The sequence below is a fragment of the Trachemys scripta genome, chromosome 1 (genome assembly GCF_013100865.1).
Source record: "Trachemys scripta elegans isolate TJP31775 chromosome 1, CAS_Tse_1.0, whole genome shotgun sequence".
In the NCBI taxonomy this organism is placed as follows: Eukaryota; Metazoa; Chordata; order Testudines; family Emydidae; genus Trachemys; species Trachemys scripta.
The window spans coordinates 338,058,583-338,083,718 of NC_048298.1; the positions used below are offsets into that span (position 1 = coordinate 338,058,583).

Sequence of the window (25,136 nt, forward strand, 5' to 3'; positions counted from 1 at the left end):
CTCGCTGGCGGGGATATGTTGAAAGGAAAGATCCCAGTGCCTGATTGCATTGCAGTAGGATAAATGTTTTTGAGGTGGGCTGGGGGGTTTTGCTCCTTGGCTGCTTCCACACTATAGCAGTTACTTGATGTATTGTCCTCTGCATGAGTCACACTCCACTGCATTTGAGAGTAAATGGAAGAAAATACACTGAAAAAGTCCTCCCTTATTTCCCCAACTCCAGGAGTGTCATGGGAATGTGCTTGAATAGGAGCTCCCCTGAAGAATTAACTACACTTTCTCGGGGTCCTACTCAAAAGTCTAAGCAGTCTTTTTGTGTGGCTCCACTTAACTGTTGTTTTCAAGCTGTTGGAACAATTTGCTGCTCTATTTATTGATTAGGCAAATAGTGAGCTGAGACTTCTATTTTTCTGCTTAACTTTGTTTTGTTATCTCATTCTCTCATCCCGTTTGTCTGTTTTGTCCACCTGTTGTGTCCTGTCTGACACCTGGACTATAAGCCCTTGGGGGAAGGGACAGTCGTCTTTATTGCTTGTCTGTACACGACTTAGCACAATGAGGCCTTGATTCTTGACTGGAGCTCCCAAGTGCTACCAAAATACACACAGTAAAAATGAATAGGATGCCAGAGGAGCAGCTTGAAAGCATGTTGTCAGGACCACTCCATGTTTCTAAAGCCCCGGTCTAGAACTGTTTATCCTAGATATCTCTAAGGCCCCTTTTCCCTTGGAACCTAAGTGCCATGTAAAATTCAGAAGTATCTAGTCTGTAACAAAATAGCTGTTATTTCCTTCAGTTCCCTGTGAACAAGAGTATGTGAGTACAAGTTTTGACTCAGTCTTTTGGGATCGGAAAGAAAAGATTTGATCCTTGCCACTTGCATGTTATATGAAAATCATCATAGTTAGTTCCCTGTGTATTTTGTGATTCTGTGGTGCTGAGTTTTCTGGTGAATCCATCTGTAGCCGATGAAGTGTGCTCCGTAATCTTTGATTTAAAAAGAATAAATTGTTTCTAGTTCTCTCATGGTTGCAAAGAGAGCCTTGAAAACATTAATTGAGTGTAAACCACTGCAAACTGTGTGTATGGACAGTCTGAAGCAATACTTCAGAAAGTTGTGAACACCTGAATGGTGTATTGATTATAAAACCTAAAGATGCTAAGTTAAATATCAACATTGCTAACTGATCATTTTAGCAGAATCAGAAAAGTGTAGGACTGGAAGGCACCTTGAGAGGTCATAGTCCAGTCACTTGCACTCAAGACAGGACTAGGTAAGAACTAGACCTCTTGACGGGTGTTTATCTAACTTATTCTTAAAAACCCCCAGTGAGGGAGATTCCACAACCTCCCTAGGCAATTTGTTCCAGCGCTTAACCACGCTGACAGGAAGTTTTTCCTAATGTCCAACCTAAACCTCCTTTGCTGCAATTTAAGCCCTTCACTTCTGTTGTATCCTCAGAAGTTAAGGAGAACAATTTTTCACTCTCCTCCTTGTAAAAACAGTTCTTTAAGTACATAAAAAGTTATCTTGTGTGTGTCATCCCCCAAGTCTTCTCTTCTCCAGACTAAACAAATGCAATTTTTTCAGAAACATCCACCTAATACGTTGTTCCACAATTCTGAACTGTCCCCCCTCCTCCTCTGATGCCAGAAGCCTCTCTTTTCCCTGCCCAGCTGCCACAACCTCCAGCTTCTCCCCAGTAGCTTGTAAGGGTATGTCTACACTGGCAGAGTTAATTCGCTGGCAGTTACAGCGCCGCTCAGAGAGTGCTGAAGGGAAACCGCTGTTGTGTGTTCACACTGTCAGCTGCCTGCGCAATGGAGTGTTCACACTTGCGGCACTTGCATCGGTATTCGGGCACTCTGGGCGGCTATCCCACAGAGCACCTCTTCCTCTTCATCTGCTAAGGGTTGTGGGAAGGCGGAGGAGATCGCGGGCTATCTTGGATCCCGTCCCAATGCCCCATGATGCATTGCTTCGTATCCCAGCAATCCCTATGCTTCCGTCCACATTTGGCGCCATTTTTCAACCGTTTGTGTACTGCACACTCTGCCTCTTCAGTCTGCAGGAATGGATCCCGCAATGTTGACCAATATGCTGGTCGCTCTCACTAACGTGTCATGAGTGGCAGTAGAGTTATTCCTTAAACTTCAAAGGCAAGAGGAGTTCGACATTGATCTTGTCACGTGTAGTAACTAGGACATGAGATTCTTGGGGACAGCCAGCACTGTAGTGGGGCCTTATAATCTCATTCCTGTCCCCACATTTTCCACAGGCTGTGCTCATTATGGAAGATATCTTGCTGCTGAGGTTGAGCAGGGAATCAAGGGAGGATCTTCTTCAAGACTACAGCTTCCACCCTGGCCGTTATGCAGCTCGCCTGTGTGCAGCAATGTACCCCCCCCCCCCACGCCCCCAGTGATGGCAGAATGGCGTGGGAAAGTTACCCTTAATGGTGCAAGAAACCAAGTAGCTTTGCCAAAAAACCTGCGGCAGCGGTTTGCCCAGTATCCCCATGAGAGTTTCATAGAGATCTCTTTTCAGAGTAGAAGCCGTGTTAGTCTGTATCCGCAAAAAGAACAGGAGTACTTGTGGCACCTTAGAGACTAACAAATTTATTAGAGCATAAGCTTTCGTGGACTACAGCCACAGACTTATGCATCCGAAGAAGTGGGCTGTAGTCCACGAAAGCTTATGCTCTAATAAATTTGTTAGTCTCTATAGAGATCTCTGAGGCAGATTCCCGTGAAGTGAGGGAGTCAATCAACACCCTGTTGTGCCGCTCAGACTAGATATGTGGTGGTACGTGCATCCTACAGACACAAGCCTGCTTTCTGCAATCCTCCTGCCCCCAACAACTCGCTTCAGCGATTCCCAAAATCAAAGCCACTTGCCAGGGGCCTCCTCTCCTGTTTGTGCTTTGCCAAGCTCCGACAGCTGCGACTGGCTAACCTCCTCTGTAGTAGAGAAGAAGTCCTGGCTGCATGCATCTCTGACCTCTGGGTCATTCTCCCCCTCCATATACTTGTCCAAGATTTCCTCTTCCTGGCTTGGTCCACTGTCAACTGGCATGAGAGCCACCAAAGTATCCACAATAGCCTTCGCAGTGGAGGTAGGGTCGCCACCGAGTATCACGTCCAGCTCTTTGTAGAACCGGCAGCCCCTTGGGCACAGCACCATAGCGGTTGTTTGCCTCCTGTGCCTTGTGGTAGGCATTCCACAGCTCCTTCACTTTGACCCTGCACTGCAGTCTGTCCCGATCATGGCCCCTTTCTGTCATGCATTGTGAAATCTGTCCATAGGTGGTATAATTCCTACGGCTGGAGTGCAGCTGGGACAGGACGGCCTCCTCTCCCCAAATGCTGATGAGGTCCAGCAGCTCGGCATTGCTCCAAATGGGGATCGCCTGGTGCATGGAGCAGGCATGGTCACCTGGAAAGATGCGCTGAGACCACTGCACGCATCACCAAGCAAACAGGAAGGGGACTTTCAAAATTGCAAAGGAATCTAAGGGGTGAGGCTCATGGTTGTTCACCTGAGGGCAGGGCAGTAAAGGTCAAATTGATGACTAGAGAGGCAAGAACAGGCATCGTGGGACACCTCCCGGAGGCCAATCACAGCGCTGTAATTGACCAGCGTGTCTACACTGGCACTGCGGCGCTGTAGCCCCAGGGCAGAAAGCTGTATGCCTCTCGTCGGGGTGGTTTTTTTACAGCGCTACAACTGCGCAGTTTCTGCGCACTAAGTGGCTTGGCAGTGTGTACAGCTATGCATTGTCAATGGAAAAATCTTTGGCATACTGAAAATGTGGGAATAAAATACATTGAGTTAATATAAAACCAGACTAGCTGAGGTACTACTGAACTGGTTCATTTTTATATTCAATTACCCCCCCCTCCGTATTTAAATTTAAATGAAGCTGCTGCAGAACTTCATCTGTCACACGAGGTTGCGACAGAATCCAGGAATCTTGCTGCAGAATGTAGATTCAGTTTACTGTAGAGTACACAGGCCCTTGAGATAAAGCGGAAAGCAAAGATAAGTTAATAATGTAAAGAAGCAAAAGAATATGCGAAATGGCACAGGTTGTATTGCAAGATAAGAGCTGAGTGGGACATGTGAGTTGAAGATATCAACGGTGAAAGACAAGCACAGGCAAAGTAATTGACAATGAACAAGCAATGAAAATGGAACGAGTATTTTGAAGAGCTGTGCAGAACACAGTAGGTGGAATGGTCTTGGAGAAGCTCTCCAATACAAACAACGGAAAGCAGATATGGGAATTCTTAGAAGTAGTAAAGATAAAAAGTTTTGAAATAGGAAAATGTGCCAGGAGGTGACAACATGACTGCACAGCTGTTGCAAACAGGCAAAGTACTCACAGTAAAGTTGATGCACAAGGTGTTTAACAAGATTTACAAGGAAGAGTAAGTGCTGAGCGAATGGGGGAAAGCAATAATAGTACCGATTTATTAAAAAGGGGATAAGAGTAAATGCAGTAAATAGTGAGGAATCAGCTTATTTGAGTGTTCTAGGAAATGTATTCACCAAGATGTTGCGGAGGAGAATGAAGAAGTACGTGGAAATGGCATTGCAGAGGAACAGGCTGGATTTAAACCAGGATGAAGTAAAATAGATCAGTTATTTGTGATAAGACAGGCAAGTACATCATTGGCGATCCCTTGAGGTCCCTCATAGGTTTTATTTTTCATGGGTTCTTTGGTGACTGAGGAGTCCGATCTTTGAGCCACAGGGTCGTTGGCAGATGTTGCAGGTGGTGTTGGAAGACAGGGTTGGGCTACAATTGCTGAGTGACAGTTGTCCGTCCTTTCTTTTCTGGCGTTTTTCTGTGACCAGGGCAAGGCGAATTTCCTCAAAAGTGAATGTTCCCTCTCTGACAAGTCTTCACCAGTTATCCCTATCCTGGGCTGCTGTCTCCCAGTGTGTGGTGTCGATGCCACATCTCTTGATATTTATCTTGAGGATGTTTTTAAAAAGCGTTTCTTTTGGCCTCCCCGTTTCCTTTCTGCTTTGGTAAGTTGGGCATACAGCAGTTGTTTTGGTAAGCGTACATCAGGCATGCGCACACAGTGCCTGCTCCACCTCAGCTAGTGCTGGATAATCAGGGCTTCAACAGTGAAGATGTTGGCCTCTGTGAGGACACTGACATTAGTGCGATGATTCTCCCACTTTATGTTGAGGATCGTCTGAAGAAAGTGCTAGTGCTGACATTACAGGTTTTTCAGGTGTTTTCTGTAGGTCACCCAAGTCTCTCAGCCATAGAGGAGAGTTGGGATTACCACCGCTTTATAAACCAAAAGTCTAGTATGTGTTCTGATGATGTGATTGCTAAACACCTGGCGAGACAGTCTGCCAAGGGGAAGACTGGCGCAGTGGATTCTATGCTGAATCTCGACATCTATGTCTGTCATCTGTGAGAGATGGCTGCCAAGACAGGCAAAGTATTCTAAATTGACAAAGAAGAACTGGAAAATGTAGATCTTCCTTGCTGGGTCTGATGATTGACCGGGCACTGGCTAGTGGAGAACTTTTGTTTTGCTGTTGTTCAGAGTTAACCCTAGGCTTTTGTAAGCTTCAGAGAAGCAATTAAAGGCTGTCTGTAGATCCTCCTTTAAGTGTGCAACTACAGCACAATCGTCTGCGTACTGGAGTTAAGCTACTGTTGCCGATATTACTTTAGTTCTGGCATGGAGACGAGAAAGGTTGAAGAGGTGGCTGTCAGTCCGATATTGGATGCCAGTGCCCTGTGGTAGACGGTCTTGGATTAATGTTTTCATAGCTGCTAAGAAAATGGAGAAAAGGGTGGGTGCCAGTACACAGCCTTCTTTTATGCCAGTTTGGATGACAAAGGGCTTAGAGGTAGAGCCACTGCAGAGGATGGAGGCAGTCATCTGGTCATGGAGGAGTCTTACAATGGTGATAAATTTGCTTGGGCAGCCAAACTTTGACATGATTTTCCACAGAGCCTCACAATTGACAGAATCGAAGGCTTTGGTCAGATTGATAAAGGCCATATACAGCTCCAGGTGATGTTCTCGAAATTTTTCCTGGATCTGCCTGGCTGTGAAAATCATGTTGGTGGTGCCTTGTGATGGTCTGAAGCCACGCTGGTACTCTGGAAGTACTTTCTCTGCAAGAGGGAGCAGGCGATTCGGTAAGATTCTAGCAAGGATCTCCCCAGCGATGGAGAGAAGGGCAATACCTCGATAATTGCCCCAGTCGGCCCTGTGTCCTTTTTTGAAAATGATGACAATGTTAGCATTACATGAGACAGCAGAGATTTCTTCAGTGCCCCAGATTTTGAGGAGCAGCAAGTGAAGCTTGTTAGTCAGTGTTTCTCCCTCCGCTTTCAGTACTTCAGCTGGTATGCCATCAGGACCTGGTGCTTTATTGTTCTTCGTTTGTTTAATTGCTTTGTAGACCTCCTCAGGTGTTGGTGGTTTGGCAAGAGTTTCCCAGATTGGGTGCTGAGGGATGGAGTCAGTGGTGTCGCCAGTCACAGTCGATTCTCGATTTAGAAGCTTTTGGTAGTGTTCCTTCCAGCACTCTTTGATGGATTTGTTATCTTTAAAAAGGGCACTACCATGTTTGGATCTCAGAGGTGTGAGGCCAGGTGAGCTTGGTCCATACAAGGTCTTTGTCTCACAGAAAAAGCTCCACATATCATGTCTGTCAGCGAATGTTTGGATTTCTTTTGTTTTGTCCTCCCACCATTTGTTTTTGATTTCTCGGATCCTCCTTTGAACTTCAGTTTTGAGCTGATGGAAAGAGCTCTGCTTCTGACTGGATAGTGGTTGGTTTTGCCAGTTGCAGAAAGCTTTTCTCTTCTGGCCCAAAAGGGCTGTAATCTCGTTGTTGTTGTCAAACCAGTCTTGATGAGAGTGGGTAGCAAGGCTGATGGATTCTTTGCAAGCCTTGTGTATGGTCTGTTTTAAGGCTTCCCAGTCTTTTTCGACACTTGTGTTGTTGTTTCCAGGTGTGCGTATGGTCAGTTTGTGGTGTTGTTTCCAGGTGTGCGTATGGTCAGTTTTTCACTGAGGAGTGTTTGGAAGCTCTCTTGGTGCGCTGAGGATTGAAGTCTTTGGATGTTGTATTGCCCTCTGTGTGATTTGGATATTGTATTGCTTTCTATATTTCGGTGCAATCCTGATGGACGTGACTGACTTCCCCAGGCAGTGGTCAGTCCAGCAATCATCAGCTCCTCTCATGACATGGGTGATTTGGACATCTCTTAGATCCTATGTTCTTAGTCTAGGAGGTGCCACTGTTTTCAGTGGGGGTGTTTCCAAGTTGTTTTATACTTGTGGCTTTGTCTGAACACAACTAAACCCGTTAAAACAACTTTATAGACTTCCGACAGGCTTTTGATAGCATTTGGAAGAAAAGGTTATGGCAAGTCTTGAGAATGTATGGCTCCCATAAACTGGGCACAAGCAAACAATACGTGTTTTAATACAGCTAAATGTAAACGTACATCTAGGAACAAAGAACGTAGGCCATATTTACAGGGTGCAGAACTCTGACTCAGAAAAAGATTTGAAAGTCATGGTGGATAATCAGCTGAACGTGAGCTCCTGGTGTGACCCTGTGGCCAAAAGGATTAAGCGATCCTTGGATGCATCAACAGGGTAATCTTAAATAGGCGTGGACAGGTTATTTTATCTTTGTATTTGGTACTGGTTCAACTGCCCCTGGAATACTGTGTCCATTTCTGGTGTCTACAATTCAAGAAGAATGTTGATAAATTGGGAAGGGCTCAAAGAAGATCTGCAAGCAGGATTTAAGGATGAGAAAACATGCCCTAAAGTGACAGACTCAATGAGCTGAAAGAGAAGGTTAAGGGGTGACGATTCCAGTCTAAAAGTACCTACATGGGAACAAATATTTAATAACTGGCTTTTTAGTCTAGCAGACAAAGGTATAACACAATCCAATGGCTGGAATTTGAAGCGAGACAAATTCAGACTGGAAATAAGATGAAAATTTTTAACAGTGAAAATAATTAGTCATTATGACAATTTTACAAAAGCTTCTTGCGGATTCAATTTTTAAATCAAGATTGGATGTTAAGAAGGAGTTACAAAAAGTAACTGAAAAGGTAAACCCGGAAAGCAGAACATTAGGACTGAAGATCAGCATAAAGTCACAACTATGGCAACTGGCAGACGAGAGGAAAATGCAAAGATGAAAGTCAGACACACACAACTAGAACAAGTTGAAAAATTTTTGTATATTGAAGGACTAGAATTGAAGAATGGGAATTTGAAGGTAACATAAAAAGAAGACTCTGTAACCGCTGTTGCATTTGGAAAATTCTGTAAGATCTGGAAGGTTAAAGACATTTTGATAAAAATGAAAATCTGTATCTCTGGGACGGTTGTCACGCTGATACTGCTGCACGGGTTGGAATGTTGGAGTATGAGGAAAGCTGATGAACATAAGTGACTGAGTGCAGAAATGAACTGTCTGAGGGGAGTACTGAGAGATTTAAGACTGCAGAAAATAAAATATGATGTCATAAGAAAAAAGGGCAAGAAATAAAAATGTTACAGAAGATTAAAGAGAGAGATGTCAAGAATAGACCGGAAAGGATACTATACATGGAGATGCATAGCAGAGTGCAAGGGACTGCAAATAGAGGAAGACCGAGGATTGGATAGATATGGTGAAGAATGACCGAGAACAAAAAGGTTTAAAGATAAATGAATTCATTAAGCTAGTTCAAGATGTAAAGTGTTGGAAAGACTTCATTCAGCCCCATTTCACTGCTTGGCTGGTGGATGGGAATCAAATTAAAAAATACAGGCCAGTGGCCATATACATGTGTATGATCATTCTGTTCCCAATCCAGCCTCATGGGACCTCTGACTTCCTGCTGGAGCTCTGTGTAATAATTATTGCATCCTCTTCTCTGCCACAATTCTGAGGAAACTTGCATAATAAGTGAGAAAGTATTGAAAGCTGCTTTTAGTTGGTGCTCTTCTAGATCAGCAAGGATTTTTGACATTGTGCCTTCTGCTTATGGCTTCAGTCAGTTCTGGTGGTGATGAACCAGAGTACGATTGTTCTTTGTAGTACATTTTTCTAGCTTTAGGAGTAGGGTTGGGCTGTGTGATATCCTGTCGTGTATAAAACAGTTTAAGGAGTGACCTGAGCTCTCACTCTCCAAGACTGAGGAATGAACTCCCACAGCAGCTAAGGACCAACACAGAACTCACCACTTGTGGAAGGCACGTTTGTTTGACTGTGTCTTCTCTAACATAAAGATATAGCTGTGTGTGTGTGTGTATTTATCGCTGTTTCCAGACCAGAAGGGGGTTGTGTCACCACTTAATCCAGGGTGCCTTACAATGCTTTCAGAGTTACAGCCGTGTTAGTCTGTATCCGCAAAAAGAAGAACAGAAGTACTTGTGGCACCTTAGAGACTAACAAATTTATTAGAGCATTTTGTTAGTCTCTAAGGTGCCACAAGTACTTCTGTTCTTCTTTTTACAATGCTTTGCTGCTGTAGCTCCCAGCCTGGGATGCTTACAGCCAACCTACAAGCATTCAGGTCACACCTGAGTGTCTTTGTGCTAGACAGCCCTGGTTCAGCAGCTCTGACTCCAGTAGTGTGGCTACAGCCCCATTCTGACTTCCACCACCCTTGGTTACAACCAGCAAGGTGACACCAGCACACGCTGTGTCCCGAGTTTCCCCAAATGGCGTGTCCTGTCCTCTCTTGGATAGCTCAGAGAAATAATAGGCTTTGTTTCCCCCCTTATGGAGATATAAGCTGTATTGTGCTTTTTAACTTAATTGGGGTAAATATATTCTGCCCTTTAAACATATTAACTGGGTTGGTTCATAGTAAAATAAAACAAAATGATTAACAATAGGACATAGGTCAAATGATGCCAAGTGAAAAATAAAAGTAGAGATGGTTACAAGCAAATATGTGAAAACACGTGTCTAAAACTTAATCTAGCAAAGTACAGACTTGGTTCAAGATAGTTTCTCTCACCAGTCTGACTTCTTCCCAGCCACAGCTGACATTCCTTCAGTCAGGACCTTCCACAGAAGTACAAGATGTTGGTTTCTCCTGTCTTCCTAGGTGAAAGATCTTTGCCTAAATAGGTTTCTCACCTATATTCAGCTACCAGAGACTTCAGCACTTCTACCCTGCCTTAACTGAAGGATCCGTCCTTTTCTGCTTGCAAGAGAACGGTTCCCTTGTGTCTGTCTAATGATGGATGCCAATATGGCTTCTGTCTCTGCTTCTATCTTCCAAAATTCAGTGACCTTGTTTCAAGAGGCAGGGTGACCTCATGCTACTGTTTTCTTTCTTGTGGGCTTCTTATCCCCTGCTGATTTGAATTTAAATGGGGCTTCCATTGTTTTTGGTTTTGCTTAATTTCATTGGAGACAGGTAGGCAGCTGTGATGTTCCCTCCTGTCTGGGAGAAACTTGTTTCTCCCTTTGTTTGATCACAGACTGTAAAGCATAATATTAATAATTACCCATAATTCCTTATGTAGTGTTAACACATACAGTTCACAATTATATTAATCGCTAGTGTGTCACAGGCTTTCATAAAAGCCCTCCCTTAATACACTTTTATAATTAGGGCCCTACCCAATGGACCGTGAAACCTGGTCTCTTGTATTCTTTTACTCTGTACTATACAGGTTTCACAGGGGAGACCAGCGTTTCTCAAACTGGGAGTCCCAACCCAAAACGGGGATGCAGGGGAGGAGGGGGTTTGCAAGGTTATTGTTGAGGTGCGGTGGTATTGCCACCCTTACTTCAGCACTACCTTCAGAGCTGGGTGGCTGGAGAGTGGTTGCTGCCTAGAAGTAAGGGTAGCAATACTATCCCATGCCATCCTTATTTCTGTGCTGCTGGTGGTGGCAGTGCTGCCTTCCAAGCCGGGCTTCTGGCCAACAGTTGCCATTCTCTGACTGCCCAGCTCTGAAGGTGGTGCAGAAGAAGGGTGGCAATACCCCAACCCCCCTACAATAACTAGGGTGACCAGATCACCACACTAAAATATCGGGACACATTGGGGTGCCAACAGTCCCACCCACAGTCCACCCCTGCTCTTCCCAGGCTCCGCCCCCCATTCTGCCCCAGGTCCCGTCCTCTCCCCACTTGCCCCCCCCATCCCCCGTCCTGCTCCTGGCTTGCTGTGTCCCTCCTCAGTCTCCCACCCACCACTTGCCTCGCCGCCTACCTGCCTCTTGCCTCTTCACCCCCCCCCCAGCCCACCACTCACCTCTGACTTCCCCTCTGCCGGGTGGGTGCTTGCCCACCCCCCACCTCTTTCTGCCCTCGCTCCGCCCCCATTCCACCCCCTTTCCTCAAGTCCCAGCCCCCGCCCTGCCTCTTCTCCGCCTCCTCCCCTGAGCGTGCCGTGAACCTGCTCCTCCCCCCCTCCGTCCTGGAAAGTGCTAAGCACCGCTAAACAGCTGTTAGGTGGCAGGAAGTGCTGCGGGGGGGGGGGAAGAGCGGGGACGCGGCGTGCTGGGGGGAGGAGGGGAGAAGGAGGCGAGTAGGGGGGAGCTTAGCTGCAGTTTTTTCCTGTGGGTGCTCCAGACCCGGAGCACCCACAGGGTAAGCGCCTCGCTCCTGCTCGCCTCCTTACCTGAATATTGGGACAAATGGCATCCTGATCATACATTGATTGGGACGCAGGACAAAGGGTTAAATATTGGGACAGTCCCGATTTTGTCGGCACAAGTGGGGAGAGGACATCTGGTCACCCTAAAAATAACCTTGCAAACCCCTGCCCTCCCTCTTTTGTCAGGACCCCTACAGTTACCACACCATGAAATTTCAAATTTAAATATCTGAAATAATGAAATTTATGATTTTTAAAATCCTCTGACCGTGAAATTGACCAAAATGAACATGAATTTGGTAGGGCCCTATTTATAATACAGTATACAGTTAGTTGACTCAATTGCTTATCACCTGAGGTTCAGCCCTGCTGTCTTATGTAAATAGACCTTCCTTATCTCTGCCTGATGACTGGGCTGGTTAGAAAAACAAATACACATTTCTTTGTCTAAGGTAGACTGTGCTTATGCATTGTTTGCCAAACACATTTTAAGAATATAATTCTAGCACATATTCATAACTCTCTGTGCACAGTCTGTGCATACATACTGCAGAATATTAATGATCAGTGAATTATTAGTTCTCCAATGACATATTGCATTACACCTTTTAGCTACAGATTCTAATCATAGTGAGTTGGGGTACACAATTGGTGAAGCCACCTGAAATTCATTACCTGATACCAGTGATCCCCTTGCCCCTCTCTGGCACTGAGTTGCTCTTAAAGTCACATTATTTAAAATATATACTCAAATCAAAATGCACCTCTGCACACACCTTTCCCCCGGGAAGAGGATGAGAGAATGAACATGTGACAGATGTTAGTCACGTCACTTAATGCATTACTGGAAGGTGCTTTGGTGATGAACACTGTATAAGAACCTGTATAGAATAAAGTAGACCACATGGTTAGCCTGAAAATTATGTGGTCTACTAGCGAAATGGTGCATAGGGAAGATACAGGGTCCTCTGTTCTGTGTTCCACTCTTGCCCATTCGGTTTGTGTGTAGGCGGCAGGTTACATAAAATCCCTGGGTGCAGTGCCTTCATTCCTTGCTAAGGGTAGGTCTATACTTACCTCCGTGTCCGGCGGTAAGCAATCGATCCCGGATCGATTCCGGAAGTGCTTGCCGTCGACACCGGTACTCCTGCTCGGCGAGAGGAATACGCGGAGTCGACGGGGGAGCCTGCTTGCCGCGTCTGGACCCGTGGTAAGTTCGAACTAAGGTACTTCGACTTCAGCTACGTTATTCATGTAGCTGAAGTTGCATATCTTAGTTCGAAGTGGGGGGTTAGTGTGGACCAGGCCTAAGTGGCCACAGCCTTTACTTCTCTGGGCAAGAGACAGATCTGCCTCTGGGCACGTTAGCGCTTGGGCAAAGATTGCAGGGGCAGCAGAGGGGTGATCGCTATTGTCAGGTGATGAGATGGTCTAAATGATTCTATTTCAAGAGCTGTTTGCACGTTTCATTGCGGAAGAGCACAACATTACAGCGTCATTCCATCGGGAATTATTTTTTAAATAAGGACACTTACCCTGAGGCTGTCTCTGTGCCTCTTGCAGTTCCAACTCTGAGGCTGGGCTAATTAAAATGACGGCACGTATCCTCTTTATAGCTCATAAAGCCCAGATCTAGTGGAGAAGTTACCCTTTTGAGGCTCGACTGCAGCTGGTGCAGAACTTCTTAAAAATAGAGGTTCTAAAATTGCACCACGTTTATTTGCACTGAAAAACCTTCTGAATTGCTTCATTAGTCAGCTATACTGTAAAAACAAAGCTAGATGCTGGAGAAATGAAGTCCTGTGCAGTTCAGGAACAAGCGTGAAGCTTGGGCTAGTCTGTATGGAATAAGGTTATTTCCTGCAGCAATCCTGGGATGAACTCCAGTTCATTAGAGTGAATTGTGGGTGGTTCTCCTTTCTCCGGCAAGACCAGCTCATTTGGCTGAGCTATTAACATCTTGACCATGAGAAGAGAATATAAGGCAAGTTACCTTTTTGTTTTAACTGATTTGAATACTTGCTTGCCTCTCCAAACAGCCAGAGAGTATGTGGAAGACAATGCGTGATATTTGGCAAGGTTTTAAGGGTTTAGAAAGAAGTTTTATATTTTAATTTTAATCAGTCCCTGCGTTCTTCTCCTCCATTTTCACCCATGTGTTATTCCAGCCCATTCTGTAACAGCTGACTCTGAACCTTGGGTATCTCAGTCTTTCCATGAGCACTGCTCCATTTGTTACCCGTGTGAACACGGAGAGTCCTCTGGCTTCAAATCATAGGGCCTCTTGTGGAACGTGGTGCACCGTAATGACTGTTAAGCTTTCTGTAGGAGTTGAATCTTGGTCACTGGGGTAGAAATGTGGCACTGAAGGCTTCTGCAAGTGTCGCTTTTTGACTATCTTCTTAAAACTAGGATTTGGCCCCTGAATTAAGCAGGACAGATGGCATCTCAGTGCATTATATTGGGATGTCAGGCCCGGGTGCACCTGTGGGTGAGCAGATTCAGAGGCTGAATGTGGAACTCTGAGTGTCGGGTTTGAGAGGTAGGTTTTTCTGCAGTGGAACGGGAGCAGTTTGTTGGGATGGGGCTAGAAAGTAACAGGGTGAAGTTCCCTTCTCTAGAATAGGTGGTAGAACCTATGGAGAAACTACAGGAAGTTTTTGAAGAGATTGTATTGTACATCCATTTGTAAATGAGCCATGCATGTGATTTGGTTATTTTATAAATATGAAGTAGTGTCCATGGGGTTGCTTTGGATGTATGTCTGCTTGAATTTTGGGTCCATCCCTTGTGTAGCGTGTTTTCCACCTTGGGAAAGATATCGGTTCATTATGAGGTAGTATGAATTTGTGCCCAGGCTTGCTTTAGGAATCACTGGGGATTCCGTTAAGTTCTCTGAGCAGTATACGTCTCTTACCTTTATTGAATATTTATGTAGTTGACCTTTGCTGCTGCAAGCTAGTTTTCCAGACTTGTGTGAACCACTCATGCAAGCCTAATACCCCTTTCAAAGAACAATTTCCCTGAGGGGATAGTTTCACATAGGGTGACCAAATAGCAAGTGTGAAAAATTGGGATGAGCCGGGAGTAATGGAGTGTAATAGGGGCCTATATAAAACACAGCCACTAATATCAGGATTCAGAGTAGCAGCCGTGTTAGTCTGTATCCGCAAAAAGAACAGGAGTACTTGTGGCACCTTAGAGACTAACAAATAGTCTCTAAGGTGCCACAAGTACTCCTGTTCTTTTTGCTAATATCAGGATGGTACCAATAATATCGGGATGTCTGGTCACCCTAGTTTTACATGCTCCTGGCTCTGCTGTCCCCTCACCTTTGGTGTGGGGGCTCTGAAATTGTAGCAGGTTGTACTGATTCCAGCCAGCTGGCTCTGGGTGGAAACGTAAGGGTGAGAACCTGATAGGACACAATAATGCTTGTTAGCAAATATACATCTGCATCCCATGTGTCGTAAATAACATTGTCTTTTAAGTACCTCCCACCTCTTTTCTTGAAGGAGAAGAGTGTTAAAAACCTTGGTCGAATTCATTATTTCAGGTTTTGAGAGTCAATGCCTGAAATTCTGAGGTTCTCAGTGGATAGAAACATAATAAACATGAGAACTTTAAGAATGTTCAACATTCAAATTCTAAATGAGCTGCCTGCTTGTTTGTACAGTTTGCTCGTTTTCTTGTCAAGCTCAGCTTTGTGCTGCAGGAAGGGGAAAATAATTCAGGATTAAAGCTGCTAAGCAATGGGTAAGTTTAGGGTTGTAGCAGTGCCAGTGCAGTGATGATCTGTCACGCAGTGAAATGTTAGACTTCCTCCAGGAGGGGGTTAGATGCAGCATGTGACCTAATGAAATAGGTCCCTCAAAATCGGATTGTCCAGTTAACATGAGTGTCCCCTTCAGCACTAGTCATCCTACTTGCTTTACCATTTGAAACATGGTTCAGACTGGGTTGTCTTAAAGAGGCTTGGTGCTTCTTCCCCCCCACCCCCCCGAGGGCGCCATTTTGATATTTAGAACTTTAATATAAAGTCTGTAGTCCTTACAGCTGTGAAGATAACCTTCAAGATATGAACCAGATGTAAACTGACATGTTATTTATATAAACTGATCCCATTCATCTGAATGATGTGTTAACTCTGAAGCCTAACAATAACAAACAATCCTCATTATTACCTCTGTTTCACTGCTGATCAAAGCATGCCAGAAAGAAGGCAGTCGTGAAGATCTGCACAATCTACTGTGAGTGGCACCTCTAAATTGGTGGAACTAGGAAAAGAATTGTTACGTTCTCTTCCCGCCTGCTCCCACTACACCACTGAGCTATAGAAGACAAAGGGTTTTAAGGCTTTTTAAACAGAGAGACTCAATTTTAGCTGCACATTTCTTTTGTCAGCTTCATGATATCTTGCTGGATACAAATTAGTATAGAAATATATCTTTTTGGTAAAACCTTAGTGTGACGTTGTCTAATTAAAATATAACCATGCAAATCATTATTGCTACCCACTGCTATATAATTGCAGAAAATCTTATACAAAATATAATTCATGGCCAGAAAGGATTAAACAGCCTGCACGCTGAATGACCCAAAGCCGACCTTTAAAGACATGTTAGAAATGTTACTTAGGGTCACTGGATGCTAAATAGGCTAGAACAGTGATTCTCAAACTTTTGTAGTGATGACCCCTTTCACACAGCAAGCCTCTGAGTGTGACCCCCCCCCGTTATAAATTAAAAACACTTTTTAATATATTTAACACCATTATAAATGCTGGAGGCAAAGTGGAGGTTGGGGGTGGAGGCTGACAGCTTGCGACCCCCACATAATAACCTCACGACCCCCTGAGGGGTCCCGACCCCCAGTTTGAGAACCTTTGGGCTAGAACTTTGAAATGCAAACCTATGTTGTTAGAAGTTAGAGGTAATATTAATTGTGCGTATCTTAGATGCTACCAATGTAATTGGACAGTTCCTGTCTGTCGCTATAACTACTAATTCAGAGATCAAAAGGGAATATTAATATTTAAATGAATCTTTGGTGAAATAATGTCTTGTCTATGTCTCTTTGAAGTTTGTAATAGGGCAATTTATCCATTAGGCAGTCTACATTAATTTGTGTAACTAATTACTGGTGGTGTTTAGAAAGCAGAAGGTTACATCAAAAGCCTATTATTTACCCAGGGCTGAGTGGTCAAGTGGATGCTAGAAAACTGTATAAAAGACTGTTGGGTCCTGATCCTGTCATCTCAGATCTGCTTGAGGCTTCATACAGGGGAAGCTTAGGCCATAAGGACTGAGATCTCAGTTCTAACTGGATCGCCCTGAAATATAAAAATTGGATTATAACCTATGGACTAGTTCTGAAAGAACTCTCTGCAACTCCAAAGCTCACCGTCTCTGCTATGAATTTGAATCTTAAGAATTGAACTCATATCTGTATGAATATTGATCTTTTAACCATATTCTCTCTTTTGTTTTTTAATAAATTTTAGTTTAGTTAATAAGAATTGGCTGTAGCATATATTTGGGTAAGATCTGGAATATTCAATAACCTGGGAAGTAATGTGTCCGATCCTTTGGGATTGGTAGAACCTTTTCTTTTATATGATGAAATAAGATTTTCAGAAATCATCATATTTGACTTAGGTACCTGGATGGAGGCCTGAGGCTGGATCACTTTAAGGGAACTGTTTTGTTTGGACTTCTGAGTAACCAGTAAGGTAATGAAGCTGGTTTATGCTGGCTTGGTAAATCTAAGTATTGGAATATCCACCAGCTTTTTGGGGACCGTCTGCCCCATTCTTTGCAGTTCACCCTAATTGATTGACCACAGCTGGTCCCCACTGGGACCCTGTCACACTTAGAAACGGACATTAGAAATGGATACAATCTTCCACGGGTTATCTCCCTTTCTAATTAAGTTCCTGGATTCGTTTCCTCAACCTGCCATTCAGTTGCCAGTCTGTCCAAACTCATGCTGATCTAACGGGAGGGAAGGAAGGCATTCATGCTAATAACAAGCTGTCTTTCTTTTTTAGATGCATTGAACAGTTAGTAGTTTTTGAAAGCTTTCAGTACATGAGAAGTTGTTGTTCCCATGCCCACCTGGGAATCATGACTGATACTACTGTATAATAGACATTAACGTGTAGGAGTCCATAAATGGTTTAAGGATTTATTTGACACTGATTCAAGTTCACCCTGGCCCATCTGATCAGAAGATAGCATTGAAGTGTCACTAGTTATTTCATCTTCTTTCCTGATGACATTGTAGGTTAAATCGCAAACCCATCTACATTGTGAACACTTTTCTTTTTAATTCTGGAGAGAGTCTGAAGAGAATATGTGGTATTTATCCCCATACCTTTCATCAAAGGATTTCAAAGTACTTTCAGAACATTAATTAAACCTCATCTCTTCCAAAGGACTATATATGCATCACTTTAGTCACTAAAATGCAGCCATTTCTGGGATAGATGCAGCAGATTTAAACAATGCATAGCAGTGTAGGACAGAAAGTAAAAAACACTGTAGCCAGAGTCAAAGTAAAAGCCCACCAGCATCACTTTAAATACCCAACGTTCCTTGGAGGTTTCCTGTCCATGTACTGACCTAGCCTGACCTGGCTTATTTTGTAAAATTCTGATAGGACCACAGTGTAATGTAGTATGACTGTGGCCAATTTAGTAAGGGAGCTAAGTTATCGCCTCATATGTGATCAGCTTCTTCCCCACACAATAGATCATGTCCGATTTGTTGTCATCACTATGATCAAAAATTCTTAGCACGTGTCCATATTTCAGTCTTCAGCTGAATTTGAGTAAAGGGACATGGACCCGCTATAGTGAAACTCCTGAATATTGGTGCTTCCATACATATTGATCTCTGTTCTGTGGGAAAACAGTTACTTCAGTAATATTCCCATGCATTTCTGGGACTTTATGGGTTTTATCTTCCTGCCAGCAGGTGGTGATTATCAAAAGACTTCCCCAGTTTTGCCTCTCAGCTCTTGATATAGTGTTGTGGGGTTGGGTTTTTTTTTAAGCTTTGTGCTTTCCAGCAGGGGTTGCAGCCTCATTGTGTTTTTAGTGTGTTTTCTTTGACTCATCCATTTCAAATAGTTTGGTCTCTTCCAGGCAATACTATAGGTTATCTGAGGTTATTCTCTGTGTTCTCAAAGAATATGAATAGAGGAGGAGAGGTTTCAGATGGTAGGGGATAATGTGAAGGTTCTCTGCTTGACACAGAAAGTGATGATTTAAAACTGCATGAAAGCCTTGAGCCTAATGAATTAATGTATGTAAACGACGTGCAGGAGACAAAGGTGTACCTGAGGCCACAATAGATAATAGTACAGCTGTCCCCACAGATAAAGGAATTTCTGAGCTGGTAATAGAGTCCAAAGTAAATTCAGAAGGGAAGACCATTGGAGCTTCCTGATTGAGTAGACTAGACAATATATTCTGTTGGCAGTATGGGAAAACAAGTGTGTGGGCTCACCTTTTTGAACATGGAGCAAACTTCTCTCTGCTCAGTGTAATAAACTATTTGCCTTTGATGATATTGCATTTAGATGGTTCTCTCAATATCAGAGTGGATTGGTTTAGTCATCAGCTAAACCCCTGGAAATGACTGATCAACCCACACTTTCAACAGCTGTGCTGACAATGGGGCGTGGGGGTTCCAGTTGCAGACCTAATTGCATTTATGTAGAATTACAAATTGCATGGTTCCAAATTGAATGGTTCTGTTTGTTGAGTCCAGGAGAGGCAAGTGGTGGTAGATACAGCCTCACTACTGTCAGGTAGCCATGTAGCCTCCCCCCTAGAGCTGCTGATCTGCAGAGTGCTACAGACCCGTGGTTCTCAACCAGGGGTCTGAGGCCCTCTGAGGGACTGCGAGCATGTTTTGGGGGGCTGCCAAGCAGGGCCAGCATTAGACGCGCCGGGGCCCAGGGCAGAAAGCCCTGCCGCGTGGGGCTGAAGCCCGGGCCCTGAGCTCTGCCACTCAAGGCTGAAGCCAAAGCCTGAGCAGTGTAGCTCTGCGGGGGTCCCTGTGGCATGGGGGCACCTGTGGCATAAGGCCCCAGGCAGTTGCCCTACTTGCTACCCCCTAATGCCAGCCCTGGCTTTTATGTGCGGAAAATCAGTTGTTATGACGCAGGTGGGCTGTGGAGAGTTTATAGCATGTTGGGACGGGCCTCAGAAAGAGAACCCCTGCTACAGACAATGAACAGACCATGCTGTCCTTGGTGGCTCATGCTGGATTATGCAGTCTTCTGAAGATTGTATTAGTACGGCTCCTTAGAGCTAAGATCAAAGTGTAGTGTCTGTTCTTATCGGTTTAATATCTGATATGTTCTTTATTTGGTGAAATCTGGGTTGGGCCCTCTGCCAGAAAGACTGTGTGTGTTGGAATCTGTAAAATTCTTCATTAAAACTGGTTTGAGCTGTGAGAGGTGGCATCTCATTTGTTCCCTTTCCCTCCCCCACCTTGCTTGGCTATTCCCCTTCTCTTGAGAGAGTGGGGGGGGGGGGGAAGGAAACCTGGGGGGCGGGGAGGGGAGAAATAATGGCTCTGTGTGCCTTAGTCAGGAAGTGACAACAGGTGGCATTTTCTACTAAACCACCCTGAAGCTACATGTGCGCATTAGAGCTCAATCAGCAGACAGTTCATTCCTTGTCATATAACCTGGCTCCAGCTCGCTGCTGTGTTTGATTTTGCATTACAGCTGGGATAAGTTGTCCAGCTGGTTTGTTTTTCATCTTGTGGCTATTTTCAGTCACCCAGCCGAACAAGGTGAAATGTCTGAGATGCTTTTCTATTCCCTATGACTGTGCTATAAGGAAGCATAGCACTCATTCAAGAGTAATTTCAAGGGAGGGCTTCACCCTAACATTTTCTATTGCTCACTAGCCTTTGGCTACCAACCCTTTTACTATCTGTTAACTTTATAAAAGGCTAAAGAACAATTGGAGTGCCTGTCCAGACTCAATTAAATATTGAGAGGTGGACTGAAATCATTTAATAAAACGGCTCTGTCACCTGGTTAAGAGATGTATCAAATCCAACTCTTCAGCTGGAATTAGGAATCTTCTGTGTCATGGAGGGGTCTTGCTCAGGGCCAGCTCCAGGCACCAGCATTCCAAGCAGGTGCTTGGGGCGGCAGTCTGCAAGGGGCCGCAGTCCGTGTGTTTTTGCCGCCCCAAGCAGTGCGTCGAATTGCCGCTGCGGACGGTGGGGGTTGTCCTTTTATTTAGTTTGCAATTCGGCGCGCTGCTTGGGGCGGCAAAAACAGTAGAGCCGGCCCTGGTCTTGCTCCATTTCTGAGGAACACTGGCTGTAATACAACTTAAACCTTATTCCTAAAGCATGTGAGCTTTATATTTCTTTGCATGCCAATTTGTAACAAAAGTATCTGCCTCTCAGATCAAAGTTAGAAGATGGTTGCCCTGGATATGGGAAACAAAACCAAACTTTCCTGTCTTCTAACAGTAAATGGGTAACTAACTGGTACATATTTACTGTTCTCCTAGGTATTTGTTTAGTGCCAAAAGGAACTTTGAAACCACCACTCCCTCGACAAAAAGAGGAGTTTCAGCAAATCCTGTTCTCCCTTCTTCATGTTCTCTGTGCACCCCTGACTACAGGCAGAAAGGAGCTCTCCCCCGAGTCAGGGCCAGCATTCCTAGCCCTTGACTGCATGGGAGATTGCCCCCACTTCTGGCACTGGTAGCAAGTGATCAGTGAAGCTGCAGTGGTGCCGCTCCCTAGTATTGACTGCCTTTTGTTTATCTTCAGCACCGATCAGGCCCCCATTATTGTCGTATCCGAGTGCACTGCTATCCCCATTTGGCGAACTGAGGCACAGAGCGGTCCCACAGGAAGCCTGTGTCAGAGCAGGGTCTAGAACCCAAGTCTTCAGCTAGCCCCTAACTCCTGGACCATCCTTCCTCCTGTAGACAGACTAAATCACTATTTGTAATGGAATTGCTTGCTGCTGGCCACTGATGGACGACATTTGGACAGATCCCTAGTATGGGAAAGACCCTGGAACAGCAGGGAAAGGGAAAAGGAGGTTTGTATAACTCACTGCTGCCCCCTTTTGGGAAGAAAGCCCAGCAAAGTGGATGTTGCTTTCCATGTCTGCCAGCTGGGACTGGACTGCTGACTTCACCAAGGCGACCCTCCTGCATCTTTACTCAGAACGGTGGAGAAGCAGCAACCCAGGGTTAGATTTCGGAATACACAGCTTTTTCAAAGACGACTGCATTCAGCAGGAACGTGCTGCAGCCTGTTGGTCAGTCCAAACTTGCATTATTCTGGGGGGAAGAAAGGAGTGAAATCTTGCAGTATGTCTGTTTCTGGATTCCTTCACTAATGGGATTTTGAGTCCCAGCCCTATTAGATGTGCTGATTTAAAAACAATGCTAACTTTTTCAAGCAGAAATCCAGTAGCTGAAACTTGATAGCCAACAGTAGGCTGCTTGAGTAGGACAGTGTTGGAATAGCTGTGGTGGTCCCAGATACTATTAGTTAGTGGTCAGAGGGTTACAGTGGGTGAGACCATTGGGGATGATGTTTTGTTTCTTGCATTTGCTTGGGAAGTAGATGTCGCTGTTAAGTTTTGCTTCCTTTTTCTTCATGATGTGGCATTTCAGACAGCAAAATTTGATATCTTCCATTCTATTCACAGTAGTTGGTCCAATAAAAGATATTACCTCACCTTGTCTCCCCGAGTAGACCAGAGTCTAGCAAATCCCTTTATGTTAATCGAGAGAGAGGGAAGCTTTGGTTCGAGGCACACAGAGTACACTAGCCCCAGAAGTCATGGTGCTTGAAAGGCAGATTCAGACTAACCAGGGAGTCAATGGGTAGCTCCTTTATTCACACCCCGACCTCCCTCAATGCTGTTTTTATTTAGGTAAGAACGTTTTCCCTCTGGTTTTGTAACTTTTTGATCCTATTAGGTATAACAACAAATACACTTTCCCCTTCTCCTTGTCCATTTTCTGGTCCTCCTTCCCAACAAACAGAAGAAGAATCTTCTGCAGAGCATATTTGGGCTTTGTGGGTCTGGCGGACTCATTCTACGTAGTAACACTTTCATATAAACTGTATCTGTTTTAGTGGACCTCGGAAAGTCATGCAAACTATATGAGATCTTTTTCTCTGTGGTGTCCTACAAAAGCACACATTTCTGCTGTTCGGATGCAATAAAGGGGAATCCAGCCCCCTCCACTCCGGAGTTACCTAATGTTTCCACCTTCTGACTAGCCCAGTTAGCTTTTGTGTATTTGCAAACTACAAGAAAGACTTCCAGTGCTTTATAGCTGTTGATTTTCTCATCCCTAATTCAAAATGCTGGCTGACCTGTCCTTGTTCATTTATTTGTTCACTGATAGTTATGCTCTTAAGACTTTACTTTGTCCTTTCTTGGTTTGGTCTTTTGGGCTGTTGGCCAGATTTGGTAGCTGATTCTGGTTGCTGGGCCATGGCCAGAAAGAGCTCTTCAGATCCCCATCGTTTGGACTAGCTCCCTGGAATTAGCCAGTTCTAGTACTAATCCCGATAAAGAGCTGAAACAGTTTCCCAAAGAATTTTAATCAAAGGGCAGACCAACCCTTCTCTTCTGAATTCCCACTAAGTCGTTTTAGTCTGCAAAAATTTTCTATTATAATTTGCCTTTGTGCCAAATATAGTTGAGTAGAAGTTACTGCTGTCATCAACCCATTTTGCAGGCTAATTGTACTAATGCTGCAGTCTGTAGTAGATGTGCAAAGGTAATTTTTTTTTTTTTTTTTAGTGGCTAAACTCTGCTGTGAATGACAGGAAACACTCAATGAGGATTTGCACACTGAGGCAAACTTAGGCCCTGTCTACACTATAAATAAAACTGCAGAAGTTCAATGGTGTTACGCCAGCATCAAACTGGTATCCCAGAGTGGAGAATCAGGTCTGAATCCTTCATCTTTCTCTGCGTCAGCCGTCTCCTGTTCATTCAGTTCTTCATCAGTGTTTCAGGAAAGTGTTCTTTCCTTCTACTACTTGGATAGGATTTGGGGTTGTGGAAAGCTTTCTGCGAGCAGCTGAGAGCCCAGTGGCTCAGAGGATTAGGTAGGTAGCAGGGTAGTATATAATACACTAGCTTTCAGCCTGAAGGAGAGCAGCCATTTAAAAATAAAAAAAGCAACCTGTACCATTTTTTCTGCTTTACGGTGTGTAAACAAGAGGGGTGGGTGTGTGTGTGTGTGTGTGTGTGCGCACGCACGCAATTTCTGCTTAGTTGTCTGCTAGAGGACTTTAGTGGGAGTGCAACAAAGAGCCCCTTTTCCAAAATGTTGATGTGTCATTTAGATTAAATAAGTTTTTTTAAATAACACCTCCCTCTCCCCCCCAGAATTTTAAAGAACCCAACTGAAAACTTATTCCCTGCTCAGTTGATCAAGTTTTACTATCTTGGCTCTGGCAATACCATTGCTTCACTAGTTCTCTGGTTGTCAGAGACTTCCAGGGCCGAAGATACCTGTTTATAATGGGAAGAAAACAGGGAGAACATTTATATATTTTTAAGAAAGAGATGAGTCTTTCAGGCGGCATTCATATACAGGCCAAGCATGATATAGTTTTCTTTGTAGGTCATCTTTAAAATGAAATCGAGCCATTTCTGGCAGCCCTCCTGGCTTCGACTATATCACTGTGCTTTGGAAGGGCCATTTAGCAAAAATTGTTATTCTAGTGGATAATCTCTCTTCTAAAGTGAAATCCTCAACCCTTTTTGCAAAAAATTGACGCTCCAGTGATGGGGGCCACGTAAGTATCTAGAGCAGTGGTCTCCAACCCTTTTATGCCCAAGGTCACTTTTTGATCAACCCAGGATCTATCCCCTCTTCCCTGAGGCCCCTCTCCTTCTCCAAAGCGCCGCTCACTCCATCTCCCCCCCCCCTTCGCTAACTCTCCCCCCACCCTCACTCACTTTCACTGGGCTGGGGTAGTGGGTTAGGGTTCAGGGTGTGTGTGTGCAGGCTCTGGGCTGGGGCCGAGGGGTTCACAGTGTGGGAGAGGGCTCTGGGCTGCGCCTGGGGCAGGGGGTTGGGGTGCAGGAGGGGTTGAGGGGTGCAAGCTCTGGGAGGGAGTTTGGGTGCAGGAGGGGGTTCTGGGCTGGGGCAGAGTGTTGGGGTGCAGGAGGGAGTGTGGGGTGCTGGCTCTGGGAGAGGGCTCAGGGCTGGGGCTTGGGGTGCAGCCTCCCGCTGGGCAGCACTTTCCTCTGGCGGCTCCTGGTGGTGTAGCATGGCTGCCGCTAAGGCAGGTTACCTGCCTACCACGGACCCACGGCGCTCCCGGAAGAGGCCAACGTGCTCCCAGGAGGGGCCAATGCCAGCTCCCCTTTCCCAGCCAATGGGAGCTGCTGGGACGGTGCTTGCAGGCAGGAGCAGCCTGCGAAGAGAGACCCCCGCCCCCTGGGGCCGTGCTGGCCACTTCCGGAGCAGCGTGGGGCCGG

At 44.9% G+C, this 25,136-nt stretch overlaps 1 protein-coding gene and 1 pseudogene across 3 annotated transcripts in view; both read left to right on the top strand.

Annotated features, from left to right (window-relative positions):
* STIM1 (stromal interaction molecule 1) overlaps positions 1-25,136 on the top strand; it is a 162,593-nt gene that overhangs the window by 7,306 nt on the left and 130,151 nt on the right. Inside the window, exon 1 of one of the 3 annotated variants that reach the window (XM_034759282.1) lies at positions 21,914-21,935. The exons of the other annotated variants lie outside the window; for them this stretch is intronic. The gene's annotated coding sequence lies outside the window, so the exon portion shown is untranslated. Of the gene's footprint in view, positions 1-21,913; positions 21,936-25,136 lie in introns of those variants that run through there. 3 annotated transcript variants of the gene reach the window in all.
* On the top strand, positions 19,931-20,027 carry LOC117871429 (annotated as a pseudogene).